This window comes from Bufo bufo, chromosome 8 (assembly GCF_905171765.1).
Source record: "Bufo bufo chromosome 8, aBufBuf1.1, whole genome shotgun sequence".
Taxonomy (NCBI): Eukaryota; Metazoa; Chordata; class Amphibia; order Anura; family Bufonidae; genus Bufo; species Bufo bufo.
This window is the reverse complement of record NC_053396.1, coordinates 25,354,791-25,372,645: the sequence shown is the minus strand read 5'-3', so window position 1 is coordinate 25,372,645 and position 17,855 is coordinate 25,354,791. Positions and strand designations below refer to the sequence as shown.

Below are 17,855 nucleotides of genomic sequence, written 5' to 3'. Positions count from 1 at the left end.
CTACTCCCCATGTTCCAGGCTGGGTTTTGCCAGGCATAAAAACCAGCCAGCACTGCCAGGTGGAGTGGATTACTCCTCTCCGACACCTGGAGCTGTGTGAAACTCTGCTGAGATCCGAGGCCTGTGTGCGGGCTGGTAGCTGAAGACAATGTGTCGGGCGAGCAGGCCGCCTAAAGCCTGGAGGTGGACTTTCTGAGGCTGAGCATTCAGCCGGGTGTGGACTAAACACCCAGGATCAAAGGTGAATGTTTTTCTGTATGAACTGTTTTGGATGTGAACTAACACCAATACTGAAAATGGACTGTCATACTGTGAACCTGCAACTAGTGTGAATAAACGCTGCCGTTACAAACGTGTCTTTGCCTCTATACTGCACCCGCTTGTCCTGTCTACCAGAGCGAATCCGCACAACAGCTATTCAGAAACTTTATAGTAAATGGGACACTAGATGGGGGGGGGGGGGATATATATTTTTCTAGGCATTCAGGATATTTTCCTATTAAAGGGTATCTATACCCACTTATGTCCAAATAAAACTGGCTGACCGTTGAGATGTGCGCTGGTCAGCTGAATGCCACGGTCTTGGTTCCATCTCCCTTGGAGCACTCACTTGCATATTATAACACAGCAGTGAGTCCCTAGGTGCAACAAGGGCGGTGCTGTTGCACATCGTTGTTCCCAGAGGCTCCGCTCACTGCTAAAACATATTAACGCCTGGCCCTAAAGTCTCGGCACATGCGCAGTAAAGGGAGACCGTCATTCAGATAGGCAATCTCCATCCATTAATACTTCAAGGTAAGGCGTGAATATGTTTTCACTGCCTGGCCTGTCGGCATTTGGGCTGGGGGCATGGCATAAAGGGAGCCAATGGGAGCAACGGCACCACCCTCATTGCTCCTAGGGGCTCATTTGCATATTATAAAACAGTGGTTTTCTTGGCAATACAGGTACAGAGGAAGATGGGACCAAGCCCGTGGCATTCACCTGACCAGCGCACATCTCAAAGGTCACCCATGTGTATTAGGACATATGCGGTGACAGTTGCCCTTTAATATGCACTTCTTTGTCCTAAAATAATCACTGAGGAATTCACTTCCATGCATACGAGCGTAATAACTTTATAAATGCTATTTTTTCTGGTCACAAATATATAAAAAGCCGTAGTCACAGAGATTATTAATCAAGTCTGTTCCTAAGCCCCTTCTTTATACAGTTTAATAAGCCATTACCCTATAATTTCCACTGCGTGCCATATTATCCGGACGCAACAAGGAGAATTTTTGAATATTTCAGAGAGGAAACAGACTAAGACTGACCATGGGTGGACGTCAGTTTTAAATCATCACCTCCTTCCTGTTCCTTGGAGGGGTAAGCGGGCTACTCACCTATCTGGATAGACAAAAGTTCATCAGTATCTGATTAGTGGGGGTCCAGCTCCCACTCCATGAGCGCCACGGCCTCTCCCTTAGGCCAATGACATTGGCCAAGGGGTCGAGACGAGGGGTAGGCAACCTCCGGCACTCCAGCTGTTGTGAAACTACAACTCCCAGCATGCATAATTGCTCTACTCTTCTCAGAACTCCCATAGAAATGAAGGGAGCATGCTGAAAATTGTAGTTTCACAACAGCTGGAGTGTCGGAGGTTGCTGACCCCTGGTCTAGACGCTGCTCAGTTCCATTTGAGTGAATGGAGATGAGCTGCAATACCAAGCACAGCCACTTTACCACTATGGCGCTGCGCTAGGTAAGCTGCAAGTAGTCCATGGCACTCACTGGAGAGCTGAGGCCTCTTCAAATCGGCAGGGGTGTCGGGAGTCGGACCCCATACTGATGAAATATCCTGACAATAGGTCATCAGTATTGAAGACTTGGAAAACCCCTTTCCACTTCTGCACACCTCGCTACTATCTCCTATGGCTAACCAAATGTCATTCTATGTATTTATTTCCAGGTCTTGCATAATGTCCATATCTATTTCCATGTAACTGTTTATGTTGAAGTGTAATATGCCTGGTTCACCAGCAGGTGGCAGCATAAATGGCAGAGCTACAGGTACAGAGAATAGAGCTTTCCCTTTCATTCGAACACCCCCCTTTGTGGTGTGGTGGGCGTTTAGCACTTCCTGCAGGGAAGGGAGGAGATTAGTTAGTGAGAGTCAGTTCAGCTTACCCCCTGCTAGGGGAAGGTTCGAGTTTATCCCCTGCCAAGGGAGGGGTGCAGAAGGTGCACGTCCCTGCTAGAGCACCTTCAGCTCTGCTGGATATGGAGTTCACAGCTGGAAGCCTCTGAAGCCAGGAGTAAAGTTCCCTGGTATAACTTAAGAGACAGACTACAGAAGGAAAGTGCAGCATACAGCAAAAGCTAAGTTATATAGCCAGCCTGTCAGTACAGCAGAGCCAGAGAGCGACAGATGTAGCAGAGAGGAGTTTGCCTGCCACAGTTAATACCAAAGCCTGCTGGAACCAAGACAAAGTCTGTGAACCGTTTTGGAGCAATGTTTATGCAAAGTAAAGCTGTTTTCAACATCATCACAAGGTCTGGACTGAATTTATTCTTCATCCCCTTCATCAACAAACCCCCTTTTTTATTGCTGCAGAGCCAACGCCTAGGGTCCAGAGTATCCAGGTAGGAGCACGGTGACACGTGCACCAACATTAAGGGACATTTAAGGCCACCCTACACCACTCTGGCATTCCTACACCTGGGTACCATCCACAGTATCACTAAAAGGGGCCCTGTGCCCTTGTTGCTTCATCGTAACTGGCATCACAAAACAAGTACTTTTCCCTCTTAAAGGGCCCTAGGGGGAGGCACCCGCTGCACAAGGACTACTTACTAATCTCCAGACATCCTCCTTCATCTTGGAAACACAAAACCCCAGTAAGACTTTCTGCACACCATGTTAGACATATACTGGCTTCTATTGTGCAGACATAAGGCAATAGGGGTATAAGGATGCAATTACTGGTACTGTAGTCACACTGCCATGAAAGACGAGCAACGTTTCAGGTGAACTGATGCCATTCTTCAGGTTAGACTGATAGTAAGAGGCGGGAAGATGGGCTTCAATGGGACCGAAACATTGTTCGCCTTCTCTTCTCTCGTGGCGTTTGAATAGCATACAAGTAATTGCAATCATATACCCCGAGTGCTGTCGATATGTTAGATCCATATACCCCGAGTGCTGTCCATACGTTAGCGAGTACTTATATGGATCCACAGGAGGGGTACCTACGAAACGAGCACCAGTAGATCAAAGAGGACGTGCTGTGTCCACCCAGTTCAGAAATAGTTTATGTCAAAAATGTCCTCTGGGCCATGGGCTGCATCTATAAGAGCAGCAATACCAGATACAGCCCATGGGACAAGGGTGGCGCTATGCCTACAAACAAAGCAGACACTTTTGGGTAAAGTTAGTATATGTCTGCAAAGCATATGTTTGGGTCTTCTAAGGGTATGCTCAGATGGAGGATGTTGGGCATGGGTTTTAGCGTGGATTCAATGTCAAAACCAGGGCCAAATCTGTGCTGAAACCACCTCTCATTGTTTTCTATGGGAGGTGGCACCACAGTTCACGTGACCGAGGGTTTTTGTCACCAGGTTTTCAAGAATGGACAGGTCCAATCCTGGTGCGGTTGCCGCGAGGACCCCTCACAAAGCCACAGCCTGCTCACTGTTTAGCTCCATTCACCTACGGTGGCTCTACATGAAATCCCAGTTTCCGCCGTAGGAGACATGGACAAAATCCTCCGTCTGAACCTACCCTAAAGAAGAAAAAATATAATAAAATCAGTCAATACAAAGCTGAATTCCCTTATGTGACACAGGCACAACTACGGTGTGGACACGGGAGGGAAACGGTTAAACCAATTTCAACCAAGCTGAACCCGATCTTCCAATATCTGGCTTAAAATTGAGAGTAAAAATAGGAATCATGCACACGACCGTATGTATTTTGCAATCCACAAAAAGTACAGATGACGTCCGTGTGCATTCCGTATTTTGCGGAACGGAACATTCCTATCCTTGTCTGTAATGCGGATAATAATAGTTTGTAATTATGTTTTATTTTTTTGCGGAACGGACACGGAGTCACTTCTGTTTTTTTGGCGGACCCGTTAAAATTAATGGTTCTGCATACGGTCGGCAAAAAAAATGGAACGGACACGGAAAGAAAATATGTTCGTGTGCATGAGCCCTAAATGTCGCCCACTGGAGGCGCTTTATGTGGATAAAAACCCTAATAAAGTCTAAATCCTAAATAAAACCTAATAAAGGGCATCGGTCGCGAGTCAGATAAACACCAAACAGCCCCCTAGAATTTGAGGAGGGGCGCATTGAACGGGTCTACCACGTGAACTGGTTGCTCCGGCGGTGTACTGGGCCAGTCGTAAGTGATGTACTGTAGATAAGGCCTCATGCACACGACCGTTGTGTGCATCCGCGTCCGTGGTTCCGTTTTCCGTTTTTTTTCGCGGACCCATTGACTTTCAATGGGTCCGTGGAAAAATCGGAAAATGCACCGTTTGGCAGCCGCATCAGTGATCCTTGTTTCCTGGCCGTGAAAAAAAATATGACCTAATGCAGAGCCGGGAGACTGGCACAGAGTCCCGATAACCTATTCAACCAGTAGGTAAGAGCAGTGTGTAGCGTCTGGTATCCAGGGCACGCTCCCTTAACCCATAGACATAAAAAATAAAATGAAATACATAAAATAAATCCGCCTGATGACGCTCAGGTAGTAAATCAGTCTTCTGCTCCTACCTAGATATTCCGCTCCGGCTCCGTCTGTATACTTCTCCGAGATGGTCCGCCTTGCACTGACTTTCAGGATTACTGTGCCGTCTTCCTGCTCGATCTGCCCACAAAGGTCCCCCAGTGTTCTCACACCGCGCCGCGTCCCCTCCTTCCTGTCTGGACGCTTCGTGCTAATTGAATCATAGCTACGTGTTAAAATCTACAAAAAGTATAAAAATTAAAAAAAACACAAAAACGCCAGCACGTTAAATGCTTCCAAAGTCAATGACAGGTGTTAGAAAGCAATATTTAGGTCATCTGATACCATCTATCTTGGAAGCAGCGCAGGTCCCATCCCCTTGGGATCCCAGAGGACCCGTCTACTCTCCTGCTTTAGTAACTACATGCATTCCCCCTTCTTATGACTCTACGCAAAGTCATTCATCTATTATTCCTACTAGTCAGTCATCTATTATTCCTACTAGTCATTCATCTATTATTCCTACTAGTCATTCATCTATTATTCCTACTAGTCATTCATCTATTATTCCTGCTTGCATTCCCCCTGGGATGGGGGTGTTCCTGCACAGGCTGGCACTGAACGGGTGGTGTCAGGGACAACCCCCACCAACTGGTAACACCCTGATGGACCTTGACTGCTAGCAATTCATTCACAAACTTCTCATAGGAATAACTGAGGAATGGCATAAGGGCTCGTTCACACCAATGTTTTTTACGTTCCGTATACGGAACCATTCATTTCAATGGGTCCGCAAAAAGAAACGTAATGTACTCCGTGAGCATTCCATTTCCGTATGTCCGCATTTCCGTTCCGCTACATTTTGAGTCGGACCCATTCACTTTCAATGGGGCTGGAACGGATGCAAATCCACATTTCCTGGATCCGCATCCGTTTTTTCGGGATCCGCAATTTTGTTCCTGGAAAAAATAGAACATGTCCTATTCTTGTCTGCAATTGCGGACCAGAAAAGGCATTTTCTATTATAGTGTCTGTGATGTGCGGATCCGCAAATTGCGGATCTCACATTGCAGGTGTCCGTGTTTTGCAGATCTGCAATTTGCAGATCCGCAAAACACTTACGGACGTGTGAATGGACCCTTATTGTCCGCAAATCACGTTCCGTGGTTCTATTCAAGTCAATGGGTCCGCAAAAAAAAAAAAAAAAAACAGAACACATACGGAAATGCATCCGTATGTCTTCCGTATCCGTTCCGTTTTTGCGGAACCATCTATTGAAAATCTTATGCCCAGTCCAATTTTATCTATGTAATTACTGTATACTGTATATGCCATACGGAAAAACAGAATGGAAAAACGGAACCGAAACGGAAACACAACGGAAACAAAAAATGGAACAACGGATCCGTGAAAAACAGACCGCAAAACACTGAAATCGCCATACGGTCGTGTGAAAGAGGCCTAACCCAAAGATGAAAGAAAGGTTGAAGAATGCAAAGTAGTCATTAAACAGACATGTCAGGAGAGGTGACGGCTCCTCTTTGAATTTCATTAGAATCCTACAGCTGGAGGAGAAGTTACGATACTCAAGGGTCACAGAGTTTTTCTACCAGCGTAAAGTAAATTGCATTACAAGAGACAATTGCCAGGACGCGCGGTCGCCGGAGCCCAAGGATTTCATTATTAAACTCTCCGAAGTTTCTCAATTCTACCGCTCAGCAACATCTTATTTCACTAACGTTGCACATTTGGGATTACTTGGCAGATTCCATATTTCTAATGGGTACTTCATGCCACCCCCAAAACCCTGATGGCTAACCAACACGTATCCGGTAACCGTACGATGCCGAGCACACTGACCGCTGTATATCTGGCACCGTTATACAATGCAAACGCCACATTTCTGTAGGCTGCGCAATAAAAACCACAAGCAGAATGGAAGCCCCGAAGCTATGGTCGCAATATAAAACTAAGGCCTCATTCACATTTCCGCGTCAGTGTCACGTCCGTGAAAAAAATTATTCTGCGCTTCATCCGTGGAGATGTCCGTGAAGGATCCGTGTCCGGTTTTACCATCCGCGTGTCATCCGTAATTCAGCTGAAAATTAATTTCCAAAGAATCTCCTATTAGTCTTCGGTGAAAAAAACGGACGCAACATAGGCGATTTTCACAGACCCATAGACTTCAATGGGCGTGCTTGGGCCGCATCACGGAGCAAAGTAGTGCATGGCCCTGAAATGTGAACGGACACAGTTAAATCAATGGGGACGTGTGCTGTCCGTGGAAAAGGCGGACAGCACACGTCAGTGAAAAACGGAAATGTGAACGAGGCCTGAGACCGCATTCACATCCCCAGTGAACGTGTCCGTCAGGCTGTTCCGCCAGAGTTCACTGGATCTGGCATTGCGGCATTCTACTGGTCACCGCCAGATCCCTATTGACTAAATGGGATCCGGCGGTGATCTGGCCGCTTTCGGGCAAAAATGCCAGGTTTCATCCGAACAAAAACCGTTGCATGCAGCAGTTTTTGGTCAGGCCGTCAGCGAGCATTTGCGCCGGATCAGGCACCCGGATCCTCGTGTCGCAACCTAAGCTACATTAGGAGACGGCCCAGTTCATACCCTCATATCTGGGGGGCGCTGCAAAGCAGTTGGAAACTCCAGTTCACAATGGCTACAGATAATGAGGCACATTTACCAAGAGCGGATTTTTACGCCGGTCTTAGTTCCCCTCTAGGTGCATCTAACGGCAGTCCTTGCGCCTGGCGAAAAACACTACTCCAGCCCCTGGCTGCTGCTGCTGCTTCCAGGCGTAAATGTAAGTAAATTTGCTAGGGGCCCCTGGGCGGCATGGAAGCGGCCGTGCAACTTAATATTGATGCATGTCCAGTTAAAAAAGTGACATGCGACTATTTTTTTCTACTAAAATAGTCACAGGTCCCTTAATAAATGACCCCCGATATCTTAGCTCTGCCTTCCAAGTTGTAGAATTCATATGTCAGATAGGATGGATCCATAATGCACTTTTTTCGCAGGCCCTACTGTCACAAAACGGACAATAGGACGCGCTCTATCTTTTTTTGGCGGGGCGGCGGAACGGACATACGGATGTGTGCCGTCCTCCTTTTTTGCGGCCCTATTGAAATGAACGGGTCCGCATTCGATCTGCGGGAAAAAAAATAAAAAATGCAGACACATTCGTTTCAACAGAGCGGCACAAAATGCGGACAGCGCCACCGTGTGATCAGATGCGGACCTAAAATACGGTTGTGTGAACGGAGCCTTAATTGGAGCTAAATGGTGCATGCTGACTCTTGGGTGTAAATTGGGCCATTGACTGTAGTGGGTCAGAGCTCTCCATTCTACACTTGGTGGCGACTGGACGTAAACGTGTGCGCCCGGCTGCTCACCAGGGGTGAGAGTTCACATTAGTCACGTCCGTAGCGCACAGGAGCCATCGAAAGTACAAGGTTTAAAAAAATAATAATTCATCACCCGGCAATAGATTTCTTATAATTACCACCAGTCAAGAAATCATTATCTGCCACCTAAATCACATAATGTTCCCCAGGCTGTGACACAAAGCCGCAAATGTTCCTCGGTGACTCACAGCAGCGCGCGCGCTCTTTACAGTAATGTGCGCAGACTGACGTCCTCCTGCAATGAGGAATAATTCACACCCTGGAGACATTCTGATTTAATGGAAGCGAATGGCTTCGGATGACACTTGTATTCACATTATATTTAGGTTTATAGAAGGTATTACATTTCGTTTCCGTACAGCGCACGCAGAGGCTGGCTGCCATACTCGTGGTCATAGCACAGGATATAACATTAGAGGGGATGTCTCACTTCAGCAAGTGGCATTTATCATGTAGAGGAAGTGAATACAAGGCACTTACTAATGCATTGGGATTGTCCATATTGCTTCCTTCGCTGTCTGGATTCATTTTTCCATCACAACAGTGTAATCCAACAGTGGTGGTCGTACTTGCACAATGGGAGAGGCGGGGAGCTGCGCCTGGTGGTGGACGGACCCCGGGAAACCCAGCCACATCTCTCCCCGGCTCCGTTCTCCTTGTAGGTGCGGGTCCCAGAGGTGGGACCCGCACCTATCAGACAATGGGGGCATATCCTAGCGATATGCCCCCATTGTCTAAGATGGGATAACCCCTTTAAAAAAAAAAAAAGACAGAGCAACTGTGTGTATAAAGGAAGCCTAAGGCCAGGGCTACACAGCGACATTTGTGGCAGAAAAGTCGTGACATTTTTTGTAATGATAGTCAAGGGTATAGCGCTGCTACACGCAAGTTGGATTTTTTTACGACTGTCGCGTTGCAGTATGTCGCATGTCACAGTGCGACACCATAGACTATCATAACAAAAATGACAAGTTGCAGTGTAGTTGTAGCCTTTTTGTCGCACGACCAGTGTGGTCGTGTAGTGCTAGCCTTAGGCGGCTATCACACAGACATGTTAGTGGCTGCAGATGCAACGTGCCGACCCCCGATTGAGTCCCAGTGTTTAGGAATGCTGAGTGGTATATTGTGGCCCTAATAGTTAGTGTCACGGTGCTCCTACCTGGATACTGTCGCTCCCCGGGGTTAGGCTCCGCAGCAACAAAGGAGTTGTAGTTGGTGGAATGAGCAGAGTCCAGACTTGGTGAAGTTTAAGGCTGGGTTCACACGAGCGTGTCCGGATTAGTTCCGGATGCGTCCCAGTGTGTTGCGGCAAACCCGCGCGAGTAGGAATGCAATTGCAGTCAGTTTTGACTGCGATTGCGTTCCGATGTTCAGTTTTTATCGCGCGTGTGCAATGTGTTTTGCACGCGCGTGATAAAAAACCGACTGTGGTACCCAGACCCGAACTTCTTCACAGAAGTTCAGGTTTGGGTTCGGTGTTGTGTAGATGTTATTATTTTCCCTTATAACATGGTTATAAGGGAAAATAATAGCATTCTGATTACAGAATGCATAGTAGGTGATCGATTGAGGGTTAAAAAATAAAAAAAATTAACTCACCTTCTCCGTTTGTTCGCGTAGTTCTCCCGGTCTTCAGTTCTTTAAAAAGATGAACTATGGGCTAAAGGACCTTTGGTGACGTCAGATCACATGCTCCAATCACAGGGTCCATCACCGCGGTCCATCCTATCTAAAGATCTGTCTCTGCCAGATACACTGCCACCTGCAGAACAACTAGGCACATTACATGTAATACAATACATAAGTTACAGTTTATTTGCAATATTATTACAGTATGAGAGGACTTGGAATTAAATACACAGATGACATTCTGTGCTAGCCATTAGAGACAGTAGCTAGGTGTAAGAATGGCAGAGTACTACACAGACAGTGCTCATGATTCACCAGTAATTACAAGTGCTTGTTTGGTCACACACATCATACATGCAGTTTTTTTCATGTGCCTAGGAAACTGTCTGGAAAAAAACTCAGCATACTGTGTTCTGAATTAAAAAAAATACCAAAATTGCAATACAAGTGAAGAAAAGCAGCAAAAAACACTGCAGTTTGTTGTGAGTTTCATAATTTGCTATTGACTTACAGCTAAGATCTGGCTACGGCTTTCTTTTTTTTTTTTTGCTGCAACAAGACGGTAAGGGGAAGTTAGTAAAGCTGCTGTACACCAGTTTTCTGGCATAACGGAAAAAAAAAAAAAGGGACTTTTTGCCAGTTTATGCCATTTTTGACACTTTTCTAATAAGTGAGTTGGGCGTGGACTTATGCAGCCCACCGCATGTACCAGTATTTATACCAGAAAACTGGCAGCGAATACTCCAGAAATCTTCGCCAACTCCCAGCTGTTGTAGTCATCGGATTCTGGCGCACATTACCCCTGAAGATGTGGAAAAATAATTAAGAGGCGCGCGTATGGACAGTAAGGGCTCATTCAGATGGCCGTATGCTGTCCGTAAAAATGCGGATCCGTTTTTTTGCGGATTAGATGCGGTCCCATTTACTTCTATGGGGCCCTTTTCTTCCATTGCACGGCTCAGCAAAAAAATGCAATCCGTTTTTTTGCGGACATGCTGAACTGTCCGCAAAAAAACGGATCCGTATTTTTGCGGACAGCATACGGCCGTCTGAATGAGCCCTAATAAATCTGTCGGGCCCAGGGAGGTCCTTCCCCCCCTTAGACCTTCAGTTGGATAAGCATGCGGATTGCCAGGTCGCACCTGTAGATGCTAAAAGTATGTACTGCATCATGTACAGGCACCCTAAGGCTACCTGCACACATTGCAGATTACGTGCGGTTTTTCGGCGCGGATGCAGCGTAATACCAGCAAAGTGTATGAGACAAATGTCATGGACACATTATTTCGTTCTGTGCATTAATTGACCTGCTGTGCTTGGCAATTCAAAAAATGAAAAGGTGAGATCTTCTTCAAAACTACATCAAATCCGCGCCAAAAAAAAAAGCAAGTAACACGTGTTTTTTGCTGCGGAAATGCAATGAAATCTGCAAGGAAATGAGTGGGACATTTCTGTAAGACAGCCCGCACCTACAGTAGGTAGTCTAGGTCCCATTCACACAGCGTTTTGGAGAGGACACCTGCGCCGAGATTCCACCGGCGGCCGCGCTGTTTCTGCCTCTCATTCTTTTCAATGGTAGGCAGAGCTGCCTCTCATTAAGGCCTCATGCACACGATTGTTGTTTTATGGGTCCGTTGAAAACTCGGCTAATGCACCGTTTGCCATCCGCGTCCGTGATCCGTGGTTCCAGTCCATCAAAAAAATATAACCTGTCCTATTATTTTCGCGGAAAACGGTTCGCGGACCCATTCAAGTCAATGGGACCGCTAAAAAACGCGGAGGCACACAAGATTGTCATCCGCGTCAGTTTTTTTCCTATCATTTGCATGGCAAACCTGTCTTAGACTTTTTTTTACATTCCTTTATGTCTGGTGGTCCTTCAAAAATAAAGGAAGACGCACGGAAACAAAAACGGATCACGGAACAACGGAAACCCCATTTTGCGGAACGGAACACAACAACGGCCGTGTGCATGAGGCCTAAAGAGAATGACACGACAGCTGGTGAAATTTCGGTGCCAAAATTGTACGGGGGGGGGAAAACGCCATGTGAATGGGCCCTAAGGCTACTTGAACACGGGTGTGGGTTTACAGGCAGATTTACCACACAGATTTTCATGTGGATTTCTCTGCGTTTATGCACCAAAATCCACATGTGGATTTTCATGCGGTTTTGCACCGATCTTACAGATTGCATTGCAAAGTGGGAAATACGGACTAATAATCCGCAGAAATAATTGCCACGCTGCAGATTTCAAAAACTGTACGTCAGGTCAGGACGCATGGAAGAAATACACAAAGTGTCCATGAGATTTGTCAAACCTCCTTCACTTTGCTGGTACTGTGTGAGGCCTCATGCACACGACCGTTGCCTGGCCATGCCCGTATTGCGGCCCGCAAACAGGGGGTCCGCAATATACGGGCCCCAGCCATGTGCATTACGGATTCACGCATCACATTCACTTGAATGGGTCTGCAATCCGGAAAGTGCAGTGCGGAACGGAAGCACTACATGGGATTCCTCTCCGTGCTTCCGCACCACAAAAAAATAGAACATGTTCTATTTTTTTGCGGTGCGGATGGATCACGGACCCATTCAAGTTGAATGGGTCTGGATCCGTTGCAGCAGCCGCATGGATAGTGCCTGTGCATTGGGGACTGGAAATTGCAGCCCCCAATGCACGGAACGACCGAGCAACAGCCATGTGCATGAGGCCTAAGGCTACATTCACACGACCATATGTGTGTTTTTCGGTCTGCAAATTGCGGATCAGCAAGAAAAATGGACGACGTCCGTATGGCATCCGTTTTTTGGCGGATCCATTGTAACAATGCCTATCCTTGTCCGCAAAACGGACAAGAATAGGATATGTCCTATATTTTTTTGCGGGGCTACGGAATGGACCTACGGACCCATTGAAATGAATCCGCAAAAAAGACAGAACAGACACGAAAACAAAATACGTTCGTGGGAATGTAGCCTAAGGGCTCATGCACACGACCGTATGTATTTTGCGGTCCGCAAAAAACGGATCCACAAAAAAATATGGATGACATCCGTGTGCATTGCGTATTTTGTGGAACGGAACAGCTGGCCCCTAATAGAACAGTCCTATCCCTGTCCGTAATGCGGACAATAATAGGACATGTTAAATTTTTGGGCGGAACGGAAAATTGGATGTACGGAATGCACAAAGAGTAACTTCCGCATACGGTCCGCAAAAAAAACCGGAACGGATACGGAAATAAAATACGTTTGTGTGCATGAGCCCTTAGGCTGTGAAGTAGGAACCAAGGAGTGAGCATGATGTCTACCACATTGTGCATGAGGCCTTAGGCCTCATGCACACGACCGTTGTTGTGTTCCGTGTCCGTTGTTCCGTTTTCCGTGATTTTCTGCGGACCCATTGACTTTCAATGGGTCAGTTGAAAACTCGGATAATGCACCGTTTGTCATCCGCGTCCGTGATCCGTGTTTCCAGTCCGTCCAAAAAATATGACCTGTCCTATTTTTTTCACGGACAACGGTTCGAGGACCCATTCAAGTCAATGGGTCTGTGAAAAAACATGGAGGCACACAGGATTCTCATCCGCGTCCGTTTTTTTTCCTATCATTTGCATGGCAAACTTGACAGATTTTTTTTCACTTTCCTTCATGTCTGGTGATCCTCCAAAAATAAAGGAAGACACACGGAAACAAAAACGGAAACAGATCACGGAACAACGGAACCACGTTTTGCGGAACGGAACACAACAACGGTCGTTTGCATGAGGCCTTTAGCACAGGAAAAAAAGCTGCATGTAAAAAGCACAATCCTTCCTACAGTACGCGGTCGCACAGGTTCCAGTAGTGATATCTGGCGGCTTTGCACAAAACGTCAGCAAGAATTTTCCATGCAAAACATGTGCATACATTATATCTACGTATGCGCTACACACGCTCATCTGAATCAACGCCTACCTGCTGAGGCTACTGCAGAAGATCTGGAGGAACCATCATGGCAGCGTGAAATCTAGAACTGACCTGTAACATGACGGAAGAGAATAACGAAGGAAAAGATCAGTAGAGCAGACCTGTAAATGTTGGCGAAAGCCATTCAAAAGGTCATTGCAAAAACATCCGCATGGCGGAGCGTCCGCTATGAATGTAAAACATGGAAGAACCGTGCAAAACTCCACAAGTGACGTAGTAACCCATTGAAGTGAATGGGTCCGCATCCGTGATGCGGAATGCACGCGGAACCGTGCCAGTGTATTGCGGATCTGCAAATGCGGATGAATGAGGATGAAGGATCGCTATTGAGATTGCTCGTCCTCATACATCTGCATTGTTTCTCTGCACAATCTGCTGCCCAGAAACCATAATTAAGGCCTCTTGCATTTGCGGATCCAGCAATACACGGGTGCCGTTCTGTGGGCATTCCGCATCACAGATGTTGACCCATTCACTTCAATGGGTCTGCAAAACCGGAGATGCGGAATGGTGCAGAGCGGAAGCACGGAACGGAACCTTACGGAAGCACTACGGAGTGCTTCCGTGGGGTTTCGTCCCGTACTTCCGTTCCGCAAAAAGATAGAACATGTCCTATCTTTTTGCGGAACGGGCGGATCGCGGACCCATTAAAGTGAACGGGTCCGCGATTCTCTGCGGCTGTCCCACGGTTGGTGTTCGTGCATTGCGGCCCGCAGCACCGTTCAGGCAGCCCCAGTTGTTTACTAGGCCTCAGTGAGACGCTAGTTCCTTCACCAGGGAAGGAACAGGTGGTCTCTGCCCTGTCATTATCTTTAGGGCATCTGAGGGTGACCAGGGTTTTCTAGGTTCCCGTGTATGGGTATCTCTACCATCGAGAGGTGCCCATACGGATAGGAGTTAGGGCCAGGAGAAGGGTTTTATAGGTGGTGACCCTTTTCCTTCCCTAGCGGTGAGGCCTAGTGTCTTTCCCCTTCCTTCTTGATTGTCTTTTGGTGTTCACCCCTACTACATCCGTGACAGTACTGCAGTTACAGATTTGATGATACAATAACGAGAAATATCTTACCAGCTAAATTCACTCAGAGACCTGGCATCTCAGGGTTGGAACTGGCGACATACAATCCATAGGCCATGTCCATCCTGCTGGAGAGCAGACCAGGACAGAGAACAAACTGGACCGGACCAAGTAGGTAGCATCTCAGCACAGACAGCAGCAAAAGCATAGCTGCCCCGGGATCTGGAAGTAGTAGAAAGCCAACTGAAAGACAAAATCAGTGCCAGGAGCGCAGGCAGAGGGAAATGGCAAGAAAAACCCAAGAGCAGCTCCCACAGCAGTGTACAGACGCATTCAGGATCCTGTCCGTTGCTGGACCACAATCTAGAAGAAGCAGGACGGGCTGGAGACACCTGTGAAGGACAGTGCACCTGCCCCAGTGAGAGAAATCACAAAGCAGGAGGAAAGAAGTGACAGCAGCTGCCTTCAGATAGGCCTTGATTACAGTGCAATGCAAGGGAATGGGGTTTTCCAAAGCTACATGGGGCATATTTACTAAGGCCCCTTGCAGACGAGCGTGTGCGGATTAGGGTTCAGTGAAAAATGCGCGATTTCGCAAACAAGGTCATTCAGTTTTGTCTACAATTGTGTTCAGTTTTTATCGCTCGGGTGCAATGCGAATGTAATGCCTTTTGCACGCGTGGGATAAAAAACTGTTTACAAACAACATCTCTTAGCAACCATTCACTTCTATGGGTCCAGCGTTGCATAAAAATCGCAGAATATAGAACATGCTCAGATTTTCACGCAACGCACAAGTGATGCGTGAAAACCAACGCACATGTAGACAGCCCCATTGAAATAAATGTGTCCGGATTCCGTGCATTCGTATCACGCATTGTACCCGCGCGGAATACTTGCTCATGTGAAAGGGGCCTAAGACCAGCTTTTTACGTCTTTCTTAGCTTCCCCTTTTAGCTGCCGTAAGATCCGTCTAATTTACGATGAGGCGTGCACCTCATCATAAATAAGGCTCATCTGTGACAGTTCCTGCGCCTGGAGTAAAAACTATGCCCCCGCCCCTATCACGCACAACTGGCGTATACGGCGCAAAACCGGCCGTGCAGCTAAATATTGTCGCACGGCCAGACAGAAAGGGGGACGTGCAACACTTTTTACGTCTAAAAGCATGCAGGCCCCTTAGAAAATGTACCCCATGGACTTGAGGACAAGCTGCAGATCTTTGAGGGTGTGGTACATGGCGGCTCCGCTGAGGATTTTCCACAGCAGTATATCTGATGTGTATGTTGGGGGTCATTTACTAAGCGCGCCATGCCAATTTGTGGTGCAAAAAGTGTCGGAAGACCCAGTTGTGTGACTTTTCTAATTCCTCCTCCATTTCTGTAGTGTGCTTGCCACTTGGGAAAGGGGGAGGGGGGGGGGGGGGTACATACCTGCCAACTTTAGAAAAGAAAGAAGAGGGAAACTATATGCGGCGAGCAAAGCAGTACATTTTTTCTGCATTAGGCCACGCCTCTAACTCCGCCCAAAACATGACTAAACACCGAATCCAACCCAGTTCCCTAAATACCCCCACATAGTAATTATTCCCCCTTTATGCCACCACACTGTAGTTATGCCCACATTGTGCCTCCTTCACAGATTATGCCCAGATATGTTCCCCCTCACAGTAGTTATACCAGATAGGTGCCCCCTCACAGTAGTTATACCAGATAGGTGCCCCCTCACAGTAGTTATTTTCAGATAGGTGCCCCCTCACAGTAGTTATTTCCAGATATGTGCCCCCTCACAGTAGTTATGCCTAGATATGTGCCCCCTCACAGTAGTTATGCCTAGATATGTGCCCCCTCACAGTAGTTATTTTCAGATATGTGCCCCCTCACAGTAGTTATGCCCAGCTGTGCCCCCTCACAGTAGTTATTTCCGTTTATGTGCCCCATTAAAGTAATATGCCCAGCTGTGCCCCCGCACTGTAATATGCCCAGCTGTGCCCCCGCACTGTAATATGCCCAGCTGTGCCCCCGCACTGTAATATGCCCAGCTGTGCCCCCGCACTGTAATATGCCCAGTAAAGTCCCCCCTTTACAGGCAGTAAAAAAAAGAAAATAAACTCCACATACTTACCTCGTTCCGCACCAACACCAACAGCAGGACACGCAGAGCTCCCGGCCGGCCCCGCGAGGAATGATGGAGCAGGGAGCCGACGGACCGCTTTCTGCTTCATCATTACAGGCAGCGGTCTCTGCTTCCTATGGACGCAGGGATAGCTGCCAGAGAGTGGGACACACCTCACCCATATTGGGGGACAACCACTGTAATCCGGGACTGTCCCGCTGGATCTGGGACAGTTGGGCGGTATGGGGGTATGCTGGGGGGTCAGGCAAATTTACCATCTTTTACACCTAGGAACAGGCATAAAAAGAGTAAAAACTACTCTAGTCAGTAACTGGAGTACTTTATACTCCAGGCATTAATCATTTTGTAACGATAGTCAAAGGTATCACACTGTGACATGCTGCGACACAACAGTCGCACAAAAATCCATCCAAGTTGGATTTTTGTGCGACTTTCGAGTTGCAATATGTCGTAGTGCAACACTATTGACTATCATTACCAAAAATGTTGAGCGACGCGTCGCAATATAGTTGTACCCTATTGTCGTTCGACAAATATTGTTGCGTAGCTTTACCCTAAGGGCTCATGTTGCCTGGCCGTGCCCGTACTGCAGCCCGCATACATCAGGTCTGCAATATACAGGCACCAGCGGTTTGTGCACGGATACGGAAGGAGCAGCGTGGAACGGAGGCACGAAACCCCACGGAAGCACTATGGAGTGCTTCCGTGGGGTTTTCCTTCTGTGCCTCTGCACCTCAAAAAAGTAGTGCACGGACAATTTTTTTGAGGGGTGGACCATCGGATGCAAGTGAATGGGTCCCGCGTCGGCATAGTCAGTGCCCGTGCATTGCGGACCGCAATTTGCAGTCTGCAGCACCGGCCCGGCCGGCACACGTTTTTTGCGTGCATGAGCCCTAAATGTTAGTAAATTTGCCCGCATAAAAATACCCGTGCAACAGGTTATTGCGATTAATTTTTTACGTCA

General features: G+C 47.4%; 1 protein-coding gene across 3 annotated transcripts in view; it reads right to left on the bottom strand.

Moving 5' to 3' along the window:
• The window catches only part of TMEM268 (transmembrane protein 268), a 92,115-nt gene that overhangs the window by 66,414 nt on the left and 7,846 nt on the right, over nt 1-17,855 (bottom strand). For all 3 annotated transcript variants that reach the window (XM_040405192.1, XM_040405195.1, XM_040405194.1), the window contains exons 2-4: nt 14,807-14,977; nt 13,729-13,791; nt 4,765-4,957 (exon numbers count right to left, since the gene is read on the bottom strand). The gene's annotated coding sequence lies outside the window, so the exon portion shown is untranslated. The remainder of the gene's footprint in view (nt 1-4,764; nt 4,958-13,728; nt 13,792-14,806; nt 14,978-17,855) is intronic.